This window comes from Mustela nivalis (genome assembly GCF_964662115.1).
Source record: "Mustela nivalis genome assembly, chromosome: 5".
Taxonomy (NCBI): Eukaryota; Metazoa; Chordata; class Mammalia; order Carnivora; family Mustelidae; genus Mustela; species Mustela nivalis.
In genome coordinates this window covers 5,396,764-5,411,156 of record NC_139024.1, presented here as the reverse complement: position 1 = coordinate 5,411,156, position 14,393 = coordinate 5,396,764, and the positions used below count along the sequence as shown (strand labels likewise).

At 52.6% G+C, this 14,393-nt stretch overlaps 1 long non-coding RNA gene across 2 annotated transcripts in view; it reads left to right on the top strand.

The window, feature by feature from the left end:
• Positions 1 to 11,204, top strand: part of LOC309864874 — a 53,715-nt gene extending 42,511 nt beyond the window's left edge. For both annotated transcript variants that reach the window (XR_014311803.1, XR_014311804.1), the window contains exons 4-5: positions 6,567 to 6,659; positions 8,443 to 11,204. This is a non-coding gene — a long non-coding RNA (uncharacterized lncRNA). The remainder of the gene's footprint in view (positions 1 to 6,566; positions 6,660 to 8,442) is intronic.
• The last annotated feature ends 3,189 nt before the right edge of the window (positions 11,205 to 14,393 follow it).

Below are 14,393 nucleotides of genomic sequence, written 5' to 3'. Positions count from 1 at the left end.
GTGCTGGTCAGTGTATTCCTGTGCTCCCTAAGTGATGTCCTTCCTTCCCGAAGCATCTCAGCAAATCTTCACTCAAGAGATGCTGAGTTGGGGGTGTGACCACGGAGCTGGTCAGGTCCCCTGGGGTGCTCAGTGGCAAACTGGAAATAGATACCCTTTTGGTCTAGAAGGGGACATATATGGTTATTTCTAAAGCAGCTGTTATCTCGTAGAATTCACTGAGAAGCCTGCCGCAGGCAAGGAGGGTGGAGGAGTTGCATTGGACGAAAGGCAGACAGACAAACCTTGCTTCTGATCTCAGGTCTAGTCCTGATCCGTTGTGCCATTGTGGGAAAATAAAATTGAATAAACCCTGAGACCCTCTTCTCCAGGGCAATACTGCATGTAAGTACACACACGGGGTCCGGTACTTTGAGGTGCTCGGTGCACAGGGGTGTCTGTAAGGCTCAGTGGGTCCTGGGAAAGCCCCTCCAACCAAATGAGCCAACCCACCGACCCGTGTCAATGAATCACGCCTGCCACCACTCGGTCATCATATTGTGCCATTGGAAGAAGCCCGTGTTGACGCCCCTGTGAGCACAAACCGTACTCCAGGGGCTGGGCAGAGGGGCCTGGGGAAGGAGCTGCGTGACCCAGCCGAAGACGCCTTGGTCTGAACACTTGATCGCAGGGTCCCGACGACTGGACGAAATGCAGCCCGGTGCAGAGGAGTGGTGTGAGAACGGCCGTGGGGAATGAGAGGGAAGAGTCGCGCCCGGGAAAGGCTGGTGACTGGGCCCGTGGCTTAGCCACTGCAGGATGAGGAAGGGCTTTGGGGTTCACCGTAAAAATATGGCATTGGGGGCGGGTGGGGGCCGTGGGGGGCACGTAAAGAGTGAGTTCCCAAGTGTCCAAAAGGCTGTGAGGCTTAGAACACATTTATTTTCAAACATAGTTGTTTTCAGAGAATATGCTCGATATATTTGTATTCGAACTCTGATACCTTTCCAGGTATCAATGGAGCGCGATGGGCCCTCATGTTCATCTGAAAAAACAAAAATCACAGGAAGTGTACCACAGGTGAAAAAGAATTCTGGAAAGTCAGAAAGACGTTTAGCAAACATATTCAGTGTAGGTGAGAGCAGAAGGTATTTAACTTTTGATCTTGTGCGTGTCAGTGTGGGAAGGGTCTTTCCTAACCTCCCCGCGGTGCCCTGGCTCTCCCTTATAAATGGTCGTGAGGTGACCTTCACCGGTCACAGAGTCATCTCAACCTCTCCCCGAGACATCTCAACCACTCCTGATTGGTTCAGGGAGCATTTTCCATATGCAAGTCACTGAGCTGGGTGCTAGGAAGGTCACGGAACCGAGAAAATGCGCCCCACTTCCCAGTCAGTGACCCCGTCTTTAGGAAACTCCTTTCTCTAGTTTCCCCTTCCCTGAGGTCAGGGAAGGCGAGGCTGAGGGCTCCTGCGTGGACGCCGGCGAAATCAGTCCTGGGCTTGGTGACCTGAACCAGGATTCTTAGGATCATTTCCTTTTCTGAGGAAGCCAGACTGGGCGGGCTTCTGCGGTCTGGGATGCAAAGAGCCCTGAGGCAGACAGGCCCTCGGGAAAGTGCGGTCTGAGGACGCAAGCAAGGGCACGGTTGAGTCTTGATTCCTACGCGCGCACACACACACACACACACACACCCGGTCACAGGGCCACAGCACAGTGAGGGCCGGGTGGGACCCTGCGACCCTTGCTCTGGGGTGTGAGAGTGTTTCTGGCCGCCTGTCAGGGAAGGTCAGTCGGAGGAGCCCGACCTTGAAGACACAGGCCTTGGCTGCGCGGGGAGCTGGGGGAGGACATTCCACAGGACACACGGAGCCGAGGCGGGCGGCACACAATGGGCCTTGTGCGGGTCTGCAGGCTGTTCCGTTTGGCCCCGGAGTGGGTCTGGCCTGAGAACAATATGTTGCGATTGGGTTGAAGCAAGTGAATGAGGGTTTCCACCCCGCCTGCGGACTTCTTGCTTCGAAGTCCCAACGTGCAGAAGGGAACGAGCTGGAGATGCTCTTCTACCTCAGCAACTTCGTTTTTGAGCTGGTTCTTCTTTGCAAGATTTTTGGCAAGATGATGTGCTTGCTTTCTTTCTTTCTTTCTTTCTTTCTTTCTTTCCTTTCTTTCTTTTTCTTTCTTTCTTTTTTGTTTTCAACCCCTCTAATCTTTCTCTACATCAAAACATCCATGGGCCAGGCCCTTTGGCTCATGGCCCCAAAGACTGACTTGGGACTTAGGACGAGGGGTGGAAGGAAGCCTTGAAGGGTTCTTTGCCCTTCTCCAGAATGTTCTATGGGGGAGAAGTGCCAGGATGTGAATGACAGGTGTTCTGATGAAGGTACACACAACATTCGCTGGTGCTTAGCTCCCCAAAGCCTTCCCGGCTGGGTCTCCCTTAGGACAAGGACTTAGCAGCCTAACATCGGGCCAGCCGCTGAAACAAGAGCTCAGCTCCTTTGTCTCTGTTCTACGGTCACAGTATTAGAAAAAAACCGATGAGACCAGATACTGATTTCTTAGAGGATGCGTTCCTTCAACAGCGGTTACCATATCCCCAAAACAGGACTCCAGGAACACCTGCAGCTCCGTTGTACGCGGGTCCTGGGGAGGCCTGCAGTGGGCGTCTCGTCCTGCCTGACGACCAAGCAGGGATGTCCTCAGCTTCCCGAACTCTGCGGATCACCTCTGAAACGCCGATACTCTATGTGTGTGCTGCTTCTTGCTGCTGTAACGCGTTGTCGCCGACTTAGCAACTCAACACAGATTCACGCGCCGGTAGTTCTGGAGCTCGGAATGCTGGCATGGGCCCTTTAGTCAAGGTGTGGGCCCTAAAGTCAAGGTGTGGGCCCTAACGTCAAGGTGTGGGCCCTTTAGTCAAGGTGTGGGCCCTAAAGTCAAGGTGTGGGCCCTAAAGTCAAGGTGTGGGCCCTAACGTCAAGGTGTGGGCAGGCTATGTTCCTTTTGGACGTTCTGGGGAGGATCGTTTTCTTTTCCTCTTTCCTCTCCTTTCCAGCTTCAGAGACGCCCCATTCCTTGACCCCTGGGCCTTTCTCCCTTTTCAAATCCATCATTCCGACTTCTGTTTCTTTGCCTCAACTTTTGTCCCTGACAACAAGCTTTCTCTCTCGTAAAGACTCCTGTGATTAGATTAAGCCCACGGGGCGTCCCCGGGTAACCTTCCCATCTCAGCGTCTTTAACCTAATGGTACCAGTGTACTCCCCTTGGCCCTGTGAGGTAATGTAGGCCCAGGTCCTGGGGATTAGGACACGGACGCCTATGGGGTTGGCCTTGTTCTGTAACCACATGACACAAAGGTGCTCTTTTTTAACAAACAGATTTTAGAAATGTTGGGTCATATAAAGTTAAATAGGTTTCTTTACCACAGAACTTTTCTGATTCTCCTTTAAAGATTTTATGTATTTGAGAGAGGGGGAAAGATTACAGAGGGAGGGGGAGAAGCAGACTTGGTGCTGAGCAGAGACCCAGATGCGGGGCTCGATCCCAGGACCCTGAGGTGATGACCTGAGCCGAAGGCAGAGACTTAACCCACTGAGACACCCAGGTGCCAGGTGAACTTTTCCAATTTTTAATATGCTAATGTATATTAATAGAATCTGAGGGAGAAATGTATTATGTAGTATTTCCCAGTCTTGTTTGCCCCCGTGCAACACTGATGCATGTTTCTGGGGAAAGCGGGAACCCAGTCTGGGAAATCACATCCCAGCCCCTTGCGAGGAGGCGGCCCGGCGTGAGCAGATCCGCATCTCACACCGGTTTGGGGCGTTGCCTGGACCGATCACAGGCAGAGCTCGCGTCTCCCATTGGGCGCATTCTCTGCAGGCCACCACATGTTGGTGAGGGAAGCACCGAGCACCAGGGAAGAGGAATTCCAGCTGAAGGATCTGCAATTTCATTTCAGAAATATCTGGCGAGGGTTTGCTGGACCTCCCCTCCGCGCTGGAGATGGGCAGCTGAAGAAGCTGGACCTTCATTTGTTCCTTCCCACGGGCACATAGCCACCAGCCACCCAGCCACCCAGCCAGCCGTCCAGCCAGCCGTCCAGCCATCCAGCCGTCCAGCCAGCCGTCCAGCCATCCAGCCAGCCTCCCAGACTCCCAGCCTCCTAATGCGGGTTTGCCAGGCACCATTCTCCCGGGCACAACTCGTCCCTTCTTCATGTCCACATCCTCCAGCTGGGTCCCCGGGCCTCACCCTTTTAGCCAGTGCCACCCAGCACTCGGGGCTAGAATTGCAAACAGCTGTGTACCAAAAATATCCCAAGAAATTTCCCTCAACTGGAAGATTTCTGGAAGGTGGCACCAAGCAGGGCCTTAGGCAGGCGGGCGGGCCGGGAAGTTGACCGTGAGTCACCAGCGGGGAGCTCTGCCCTAGGATTTCAGGCCCTGGGGGTGGGCCGGGCTGAGGGGTACGGTTGGCTGAGTTGCGGGATTTATCCAGGTTAATGGTAGCGCTGGGAGGCAACTCCACGGCTCTTGGCAATCGGGATGTGCCTCGACCCACTCCATTAACTCCTCTCCCGCCGCGGCGCCCTCCCCGCCCAGCTCCCGTGGGCTGTTAATGCCAAGACACACGTGTCCCGCCACCGCGCTGCGGTGGCCTCCTCCCCTGCCCGGTGCCCTCTGTCCCCTCCGTGGTCTTTGCAAACAGAACTCTGGGACAAGAAGGGCTCTTCGGGCCGGGGCTGCTTCCCTGTCAAGTACTTATCAGCCTATTTATAGCTCCGGTTAAGAATCCAGGTTCGGGAGGATTCCATTAAAAGACCACATTAACGAGTCCTCAGAGAAAATCTCTCACAAAGCTTTTGAGCTCATAACCACTTGGCCGTGTTATGAGCTTCTAGTGTGTTAACATTCATAAAATAAAATCGTTCCGAGGGCTGGCACTCTGGCATTTCCAGGCCTTTGACCCCCAGAAGCTTCCGCACCGGGTGCTGACCCCTGCACCGGCGCGGGGCCCACTGGAGCGCGGGCCACGGTCACTGTCGCCTGGGGCCCCTTCCACGCGGTTGGTTCCAGGTGCCCTCTGGGCTCCTGGGGTCCGCGTCTGTGACAACAGAGTGTAAGGCTATAAAGGAGCGGCTCGCCTGCAGAATCTGGAGCAGCTCGGGCTGGGTCCAAACCCGCAGAGAGGCTCCAGAAGGGGCTCCTGCAGGAGTGGGAGGCAGGAGAGAGGGGGGAGCCCTGGGAGGGGGGAGGGGGGGCGGAGAGGAGGAGGGGGAGGGGAGGGAGAAGGGAGCGGAGGCAGGAGTGGGGGGAGCCCTGGGAGGGAGAGGGGAGGCCTGGGGCCCGGAGGAGAGGTTCTTGGAGCTGGAGTTCCAGTCGGAAGAAACAGATTTTGAAAGTTTCCTGTTGTTTAACCTTATCTGGAAAGTAAGCATTTCAGGGTCTTTCCGAAGGTGAAGGGCACAGTTTGCTCGCACTTGGCTCTTCAGTGTCCCCGGAAGAGAGAAGACGCGGGAGGGACGAGCTCGCCTGGGTCTTGCTCCCTCTTCTGCCCTTTCACCTGGAGCTCTCACGGCCCAGCCTCCTGACATCAGCCCTTATTTTTAGGGATGTTTTGATGTGACATGTGTTTAACACACTCTGCGACCCAGGCATTCGGACCAGATGGCCAAAGGCACTTGAGCTGATTCACGGTCGGCCGTCCTTCACCTTGGGGCCCGGACAATGGGAAGCTGGGCTGGATCCCGGGACTTCTGAGGGTGTGGAGGAATGACGGGAGGTGGGGGGCACTCAGGGGTCCCCCCGCCAGCCTGCAGGACCAGTCCGCTCTGCTCAGCCAGCTAAGACTTTGTGACCCGCCAAGACCCCTGCCCACCAGCCCTACAGTGGAGGTGCCGCCCAGTGTGCTGCTGGCCACATGCACACTGCAGGACAAGTCCCGGGGACATACAGAAAGCATCAGGAGGCCGCTTGAAATTAATTCTCAAGGAGAGAGCCTCCCTGTACTTTTTGAGGGAGAGGTGGCCCTGGCTTGATGCTGCGTGCAGTGATCTACACACGCGTTAGCAATGGACACCTAGGAGAGGGAACTTGGCTGCATGGGACCCCAGTCAGTGGTCAAGGACCGGGAAGAGAAGAGATGGTTTCTTTTTAAGAAAGAACCTCCAGTGAAGCAGTGAAATCACACACACACACACACACACACACACACACACACACACACACCTGCAAAACACATCTGAGCTGGGGCAGCCATGGGGAAGTGTCCCGGTAGGAATGTGTTATCTTCCTTTAAGAAGCAACCAGCTCCCCCATAGCCGGACTCAGCTTTCCAGCCCAGGCCATCCTCTTCCTGAGCTGCCCCATCAGTGACTGAACTTGGGGTGGGGACTTACGTTTTGAGGGCGTGGGCATTGCTACCTGTCCCAGTCCTCTAATAGGAAGTCATTGTTCTGGAGCTGGCGGAGACTCTGCCAGATTTGCCCCACGGGCCGGGGCTCCCCTTGCTCAACCCTGGTTCCTCCCCTTTCACCTTTTAAATCTCTTGCTCTTTCTCTGTGTCTGTGACCGCTTCCCAGAGGGCCTGCCTAGTGCAGGAGCACAAACAGGAAGACGTTTGGAAATTGCAGTGGACCAAAGTCCTTTCCCAGCTCCGACTGCACCGCAGGCCGGTAAGCTCTAGAACTTCTTCATGGGACTCCAGGCAGAGCCTAGAGGCAGGAGGTGGGCTGCAAGACTAAAAGCTGGGCGGAAGGTTGGGGAGGAAGCCGTGCAGAGGTGTGGCTGATGTCCTTGAGGAGCAGATCGGGCAAGGGTGAGCGAGCCCCAGAAAAACTGCTGAATGTGAGCTAAAAAGTCAGCCAACGAGGGGCTCCTTCCTTCCCATTTTCACACAAATCCTGCTCCAGCGGGGTCCAAACATGCAGGGGGTCCTATTTCTCAATCTGACTGTGGGGAAGGAAGTCTACATTTGCAGCTGCTGGAGTTGCTTGGAGCTCTGCCCTTGGGGAGGAACCCAGAGGGGAGAGTGTGTGCCACCCCGAAGTGGGTCCCTGGGGGCTGGGCAGCTGGCAGGTCCAGGACGCTGCACAGAGTTTAAGACCAAGGTGCAGATTTATTTTCAGTCGCCTGACAGTTCTGTCTAGGTCTGAGAAATGGTGGGCGCCTACTGGAGGAAAGTGGAGGCTTTCTTCTGTACAGCAAAGCAGCGTATCTCCGCCCATACCCACCGGCCTTGTGTCCAGGTGTCACTCCCACTGTTCAGCTTGGAGCATAGTGAGTCACCATGAATGGAAGAAGTTGAAAGATGAGGCAGAAGAGTAGGTCGTGAAAGGACATAGGATGGATCTTTTCAGAAAGTAAATTTTTAAAAAGATGTTTATTTATTTATTTGAGAGAGAGAGAGAGCATAGTGGGGGAGGGTCAGAGGGAGAAGCAGGCTCCGCGCTCAGCAGGGAGCCGGACCTGGGGCTCCATCCCAGGACGCTGGGATCGTGACCTGAGCCAAGGCAGACGCTTAGCCGACTGAGCCACCCAGGTGACCTGAAAGTAAATTTTGAAGGAGGCACACAAGCCTGTTGCTAAATAACAACTTTATTGCTTGAATTTGAACTTTGATGCAGCACATTTTTTAAAATACCAGGATGACATGAACACACTTTTAGAAGAGAGGACTGATTCTGAAATGCCCCAGAGCCTGTGCCCTCGCACCCGGGCTACTCACCCGCAGCGCATCTGTGAGTGGTCCCAGCTTTTCTCTAGCCGCCACCGCTTTGATCCACAAGCTGGAATTCACAGCCCTCGTTCCAGCCCTGAGCAGAGACAAGGGTAAAGAGTAAAGATGTATGGGTCTGGCCCTGGCCCTGGCCACAGCGTCACCATTGCTAGGTAGGCACAGGGGAGTGGGCCCTACTCCCCAAAGGAGTGAAGGAGTGTGGCCTCCAGCTCTTCCTGCCAGGCACTTCCGTCTCCTTTTCCCGGGCCCCATAACACAGACACCATGGAGGGGGCCAGTCTGTCATCACACAGGCCATGGTGTCCCCGTGCAGTTCGGGTCACAACTCCGGAGATGTCTGTCCTTCTAGGTCCAGACGAAGGATCGCAGACGGATTTCATCTCAGTGTCAGGTCTTTCCAATTGCTGATCTGCCTGGGCCACTGTGTGGGGAGATTTTAAGGTCACCCTCTGGCTTCTAGGAATCACCGACCTGTAACGGATTGATTGAGTCAGTGGCAGGTGCTAGAAAGGAGCCTGACCACATGTGTGTCATTTATTGGTCATACTGGGCTGGGGTCATTGGCTTCCTGTCTTCACAGTGTCTGCCAGCGTGTGTCCTCCATTAAGGTGGGAACGTATGGCTCTCCTATCTGGACCCACCCCTGTTTCTTCCCTGTAACCCTTTGGGTCTTCGAGCACCTGAGCATCTCATGTTCACAGATCTGTTCTCCCTGACAGTTCCCTCTGCCCTGCAGTAGTGAGCCTCCAGCTGCTTCGTGCGGGGAGTGCCGGGACTGGCGGACTCACTCAGACCCGGGGACACCAGGCTTCTGGCTCGAGCCTCGGTGTCAGCAAACCCAGCAGATGCCTCCAGAAAGGATCTCAAGGCCTCAATCACCTGCCTTCCTCCGTCCTTCACGGATGTGTCCAACCCCATCATCAGTGTCTTCTGTGAGTGTAAGACTTTTAATCCCACCCCAGCAGGAGCCCGGCTTCCCTCCGACCTCCTGCCGATGCTCATTTGGAATGGGGCTGGGGAGCAGATACGGAAAAGAAGGGATTGCAGGGAGGCGGAGGATGGAAATGCAGATGGAGAAGGATGATGGAGAAGGAGGCCGAAGACAGACTTTGCCTATGTTAAGGGTTCAGCTGTGTGACCCCCAAAGACACATGAAGTCCTACCCACCAGGGCCTGTGAACGTGACCTTCTTTGGGGGTACGGATTTTGCAGTTGTGATCAAGATCAGATGACGTCATCAGGGTGGGCCCTACTCCGCTTTGATGGGACGCTTCCAGAAGAGGAGGGAGAAGGCGGCTCCCTGGAGCGGGGGCAGGGCGGGGGAGGCAGAGCCCTGGGAGATGCTGCCTCGGGCCCAGGACCACCCACGGCCTCCAGGACTGGAAGAGGCTGAGAAGGAGCCTCCCCAAGAGGCTTCGGAGGGAGCACGGCCCTATCTGTCAGCATCTGTCAACACCCTGGTTTCAGACTCCTAACCCTGGAGGGTGAGAGGCTAGAGCTGTTTTCAGCCCCGTCTGGGACACTCCGTGACGGTGGCCCCGGAAAGCTGGCGCGCCTGGTTCTCTCATTCCTAAACACAGAGCTGTCCTTACGATAAGTACCGTGGGGTGCTGGGATCCTGCGCTGGAGGTACGGCTCTCTTAGCCGCAGAATAAACTGTGGGACGAGCAAGATTGCAGCCGGGGCTAGCGGGGCCACGGGTCCTGCCAGAGCCCGGAGCCGACGGGGCTGAGCTGCCTGCGACGTGTCACGTGCGCGCCGCCGGGAAGTGAATGGGCTCTCGGTAGAGACGACGACCGGGGGCGGCGGGGGACGGGCAAGCAGCAGTGGGAGGAGGAGAGGGCCCCGGCCGGTCGATCCGCAGGTGCAAGCGTTCTGGAAGAGGAGGGAGGTCCGGACTAAAAGGCGGGCTGCGGCTCATGTTCCCAGAACGCAAGGCGGGAAGAGAAAGCTTGCCTGGGGGCCGGCCGGGCTCCCCAGGACTGCAAGGACAGCGTCGTGGGACGAGGAGCACCTGCGGGAGACCCCGGGGTCCCTCGTCGCCTCCGGGAGCCGCGCGGAGAGACGGCCGGAGCCACCTGTCCCGAGTGTGGTGTCTGGCTTCGGGAGAACTGCAGAAAGGTTTCTTTGCTAAGAGTCACCTCCTTTGTTAGAATTGCCCAGAAGGGCAGCAGCAGCGGCAGCGCTTCCGGAGATCAAAGGGTCTGTATCCCCCAGTGACAGTATGAGCGGTTTAGGAATCCCTTGTCACCCCGGAGACATGGCAGCCGGGGCCATGGTTCTCACAACCTGCGGCTGGTGAGCGCTGCCAGAGAGAGCCTGGCTGGCGGCGGGCACGGGCAGGGCACCAGGGGGGCAGGGGGCAGAGAGTGGAGCCCGCGGCCGGGCTGGGGATGGGTGGGCCAGTCCCGGAGTCTCAGGGTTTGTGTCCGAATCGGAGGAAGGGTAAGCAGCGGACAAAGCACAGGAGCCAGGGACGGGGTGTCCGGACCTGTTCTCAGATGCAGTGATGGGAGCATTGACTCACCCCCGATCTTACAAGCGTGGCAGTCTAAGGCTGGCCCCCGGCAGTAGCGAGCCAGCGTGGTGACAGGGGACAGTCAGCTCAGATCTTCACGTCTGCTTCGCTTCTGCTCTCCTCCCAAAGCACAGCTCATTACGGCCTCATTTTTCTTCTCTTACTTGGAAAATGTTATTACTCATGCTAATTCTAAAATGGGTAGATTTGAGTTATGGAAAGAAATCCTTCTAAATTAAAATTCTCTATGACAAAGATCTCTGCATCTCAGTGACCATCTACTTCAAGTGATGCTTCGGATGTCAAAATTGGCTCTACAAAGTAGTTTTGGGCACCGTTCACTGGGACTTATTAAATACCCATATCAAGCGAAGTCAACAAATGTGTGCTTAGTGGCAATTATGGTTATAGAGAAATAAAAAAATTTAAAACAATATGGACATACATGATTATATGGAATCAAAAACCACAATGTTATAAAAACCAAGTAACTAGAATACACCAAGACAGAAAGAGTCTGTAGAATCCTGGGACCATGGCAGGGCAGTAAGGGACCATCTAGAGTCATGGCTGACATTTTCTAGCTCTGTGTTGTTGACCAAAATGTCTAAGTGGTGGAGCCTCTATTTTCTTATCTATAAAATGGGGATCGTCCTTCCTCACATGTGGTTATAATGAGGTTACTGAGCACTGAGTTTGGCACATGTGAGCAATAATAAATGGTAAATAATAATAATGTGGTAACAGTAAGTATTTTTGTAATAAATGACAGAGGTGTGAAAAATACATAAAAGATTCTTACAAATGTCCAGGCATATAAGACTCTAAGGAATGGCCAAAGAAGTGCGCCTGGGTGGCTCAGTGGGTTAAGCCGCTGCCTTCGGCTCAGGTCATGATCTCAGGCTGCTGGGATCAAGTCCCGCATCGGGCTTTCTGCTCAGCAGGGACCCTGCTTCTTCCTCTCTCTCTCTCTCTGCCTGCCTCTCTGCCTACTTGTGATCTCTCTCTGTCAAATAAATTTAAAAAATTAAAAAAAAAAAAAGAATGGCCAAAAAAGTTCACAGTTCACAGAAGTTGAAACTAAAGTTAACGAATGAATTTAGTGACTATTCTCTACCACTAAACTCACTGGTAGTGAAGCACAAAGTAATGCAAATATGTACCATCATTGTAACAACAGAGACACTGTTGTTATAGGAAAGAATGGGTAAGTTGGAATATCCAGGAATTCCTGATGGAAGTACCAATTGGTTTGATTATTTTGGAAAGGAATTTGGAAGAGTTACCATGAAGAGCCACAACATTCTACACACTGACCCCATAATTCTGTTCCAGAGAATGAAATAATACAAATTAAGAGAAAGCTATATCTATAATGAGGCATAAAGGTGGAATTAAAAGAGTTTTAAAAATCCAATAATATAGTGAGAATTACTTTGTCACAGAATACTAAAACTGTATAACATATTACATGGTAATTAAAAATGACAGAGTGTATACAAAATACAATGTCTACAAAATAATGTCAGATAGGATATGAAATATTGAAGTATTGAAAATATTATAAAAGTAACATAAATATATATGATACACATGAAAGGAAGCTATAAAGAAATGCATTTCGTTTTATGTTGATAAAGAGATTTGGATATACTTATATTGTTTTATTAATCAATATATTTATATAATCTTAATTTCTCCATAGTACATGTTATAAATCCATAGTTCTTCATGATTCAATTTTTATTGACCAGGTATTGGGTATAAAGATCCCAATTCAGGAATTCAGGTAGGACACAAGGGAGCTATGTTCTCTTTGGGGCATTTCCTGACTCGATTTAGCAATATCGTCTGAGGATGTGGATGTGCCTTTCTAAGGAAAGCTTTATTCCTCAAGATTTGCTTTTTAGATCTGTAATGAACTTCTCAAACTCAACACTCAACTTCTCAAACTCAAAAACAAATAATCAAGTCAAAAAATGGGCAGAAGACATGAACAGACACTTCTCCAAAGAAGACATACAAATGGGTAACAGACACATGAAAAAATGTTCATCATCACTAGCCATCAGGGAGATTCAAATCAAAACCACCTTGAGATACCACCTTACACCAGTTAGAATGGCCAAAATTGACAAGTCAAGAAACAAGTGTTGGAGAGGATGTGGAGAAAGGGGAAACCTCTTACACTGTTGGTGGGAATGCAAGTTGGTAAAGTCACTTTGGAAAACAGTGTGGAGGTTCCTCAAAAAGTTAAAAATAGAGCTACCCTATGACCTGGCCATTGCACTATTGGGTATTTACCCCAAAGATACAGATATAGTGAAAAGAAGGGCACAAGCACCCCAGTGTTCATAACAGCAATGACCACAGTCGCCAAACTGTGGAAAGAGCAGAGATGCCCTTCAACAGATGAATGGATAAGGAAGATGTGGTCCGTATACACAGTGGAGTATTACGCAGCCATCAGAAAGGATGACTACCCACCATTTGCATTGACATGGACTGGCCTGGAGGAGATCAGGCTAAGTGAAATAATCAAGCAGAGAAAGACAATTATCTTTTGGTTTCACTTACATGTAGAACATAAGGAAGAGCATGGAGGACATTAGGAGAAGGAAGGGAAAAATGAAAGGGGCAAAATCAGAGGCGGGAGATGAACCATGAGAGACTATGGGTTCTGGGAAACGAGCCGAGGGTTTTAGAGGGGAGGGGAGTGAGGGGCTGGGTATTCAGGAGGGCACAGACTGCAGGGAGCGCTGCGTGTTATTAGTAAACAATGAATCGTGGAATTCTGGATGAATCGTGGAAAACTAATGATGTCGTGTATGGTGACTAACATAACATAATAAAATAAAAAGATTTGTTTTCAGTTCCCTGATACCGTCTTCCACGTTTCTATAAGAACTCCAACCTTTTAATCTGCTAGATCATTCTATATTATACCTTGAAACACTTTGAAAAGTCACTGGTTTTTTCAATCAGAGAAGGAAAAGTTAATTAGGAACGTACTAAATAACACTAAAAAAATATTATATGTGATGAAACTAGCCCAATAGAAATGTTCCATCATTCACCTGTTTTGTGGTTTTTTAGAAACCTGCTAAGTTTTCTAAATGACAGAAACACTTTCTCAAAGCGACACATCAGACCCTACACACGCATGGCAGGAGAAGCTATTTTTGTCTCCGGGTTCTGGTTACACAGCCCCAGCCTGGAAGCTTTGTTCTCAGAATTCACGCTGTCATCAAAAGGACTCAATACAAACACAGCCGTGGGCCGGCCAGTGGCTTAGTTGTAGCCACAGCTGCAAACTCCTCTGTCACGGGAAAAACTCAGGGCTTTTTCGGGGTCTGGAATGTCTGTGGGCCACGCCCCCCGCCTGCCTTTCCTTCCCCTGGAAGCTGGTCCATGCTAGCGTGCTGCCTCGGTTTCCCCATGTCGTCCCAGCACAACCTTCCTCCGTGTGAACCGCCGAGCCGCTGTGGGGCTCTCCTTGCCCTTCCACTGACAAGGGTGATCTTGCCACGGCCGGATGGTCTCTCTGTGGCCCCGATGGGCACCTGCATGTCCCCTGCTAGCTGAGAGCGTGCGTCTCTGGGGGAGGCGTGTGTCCAGTTCATAATGCTGACCTAGTGTCTGGTCCCCAGGCCGCCGGGGGAATCTTCCTGTGTGGTCTCTGTAGAGACGTCAGGGGGTCTGTGAAGTTCCCCAAACCCCGGGCCGGGTGTGGATGCCCGCACAGCCCCCGCTGCTGAGGCCTCCAAATGGGGTCCTGGATTCCTTTGTCCCAGGAAGCCCCCAGGGGCTTGAGCCCATCCCGAGGACTCGCTCTGCTTGCCCTCGCTCGGGTTAGGATTAGGCCAGGAGACTTCCAGACCCAGGGGACCTGAAGGATGGTTGGCCCTTTCCCAGGGGAACCTCTGGGAAAGCCGGTTCTAGGGGCCTGGAGACTCGAGAGGGAGAAGCGCCCCCCCCTGACGCGTCCAGGCCCTGGACCAGAGGCTGCTCTGCGACCCCATGGGAAGTCGGAGCTCCTGGGACTCGGGGTGTGCCTCCGCAAGCCCCGATTGTCCACTCTGTGCTTCTTATGAGACACAATAAATTTCCTATTTCTTAAGGCAATTTTAACTGAATTTTCTCTGTTCGTAG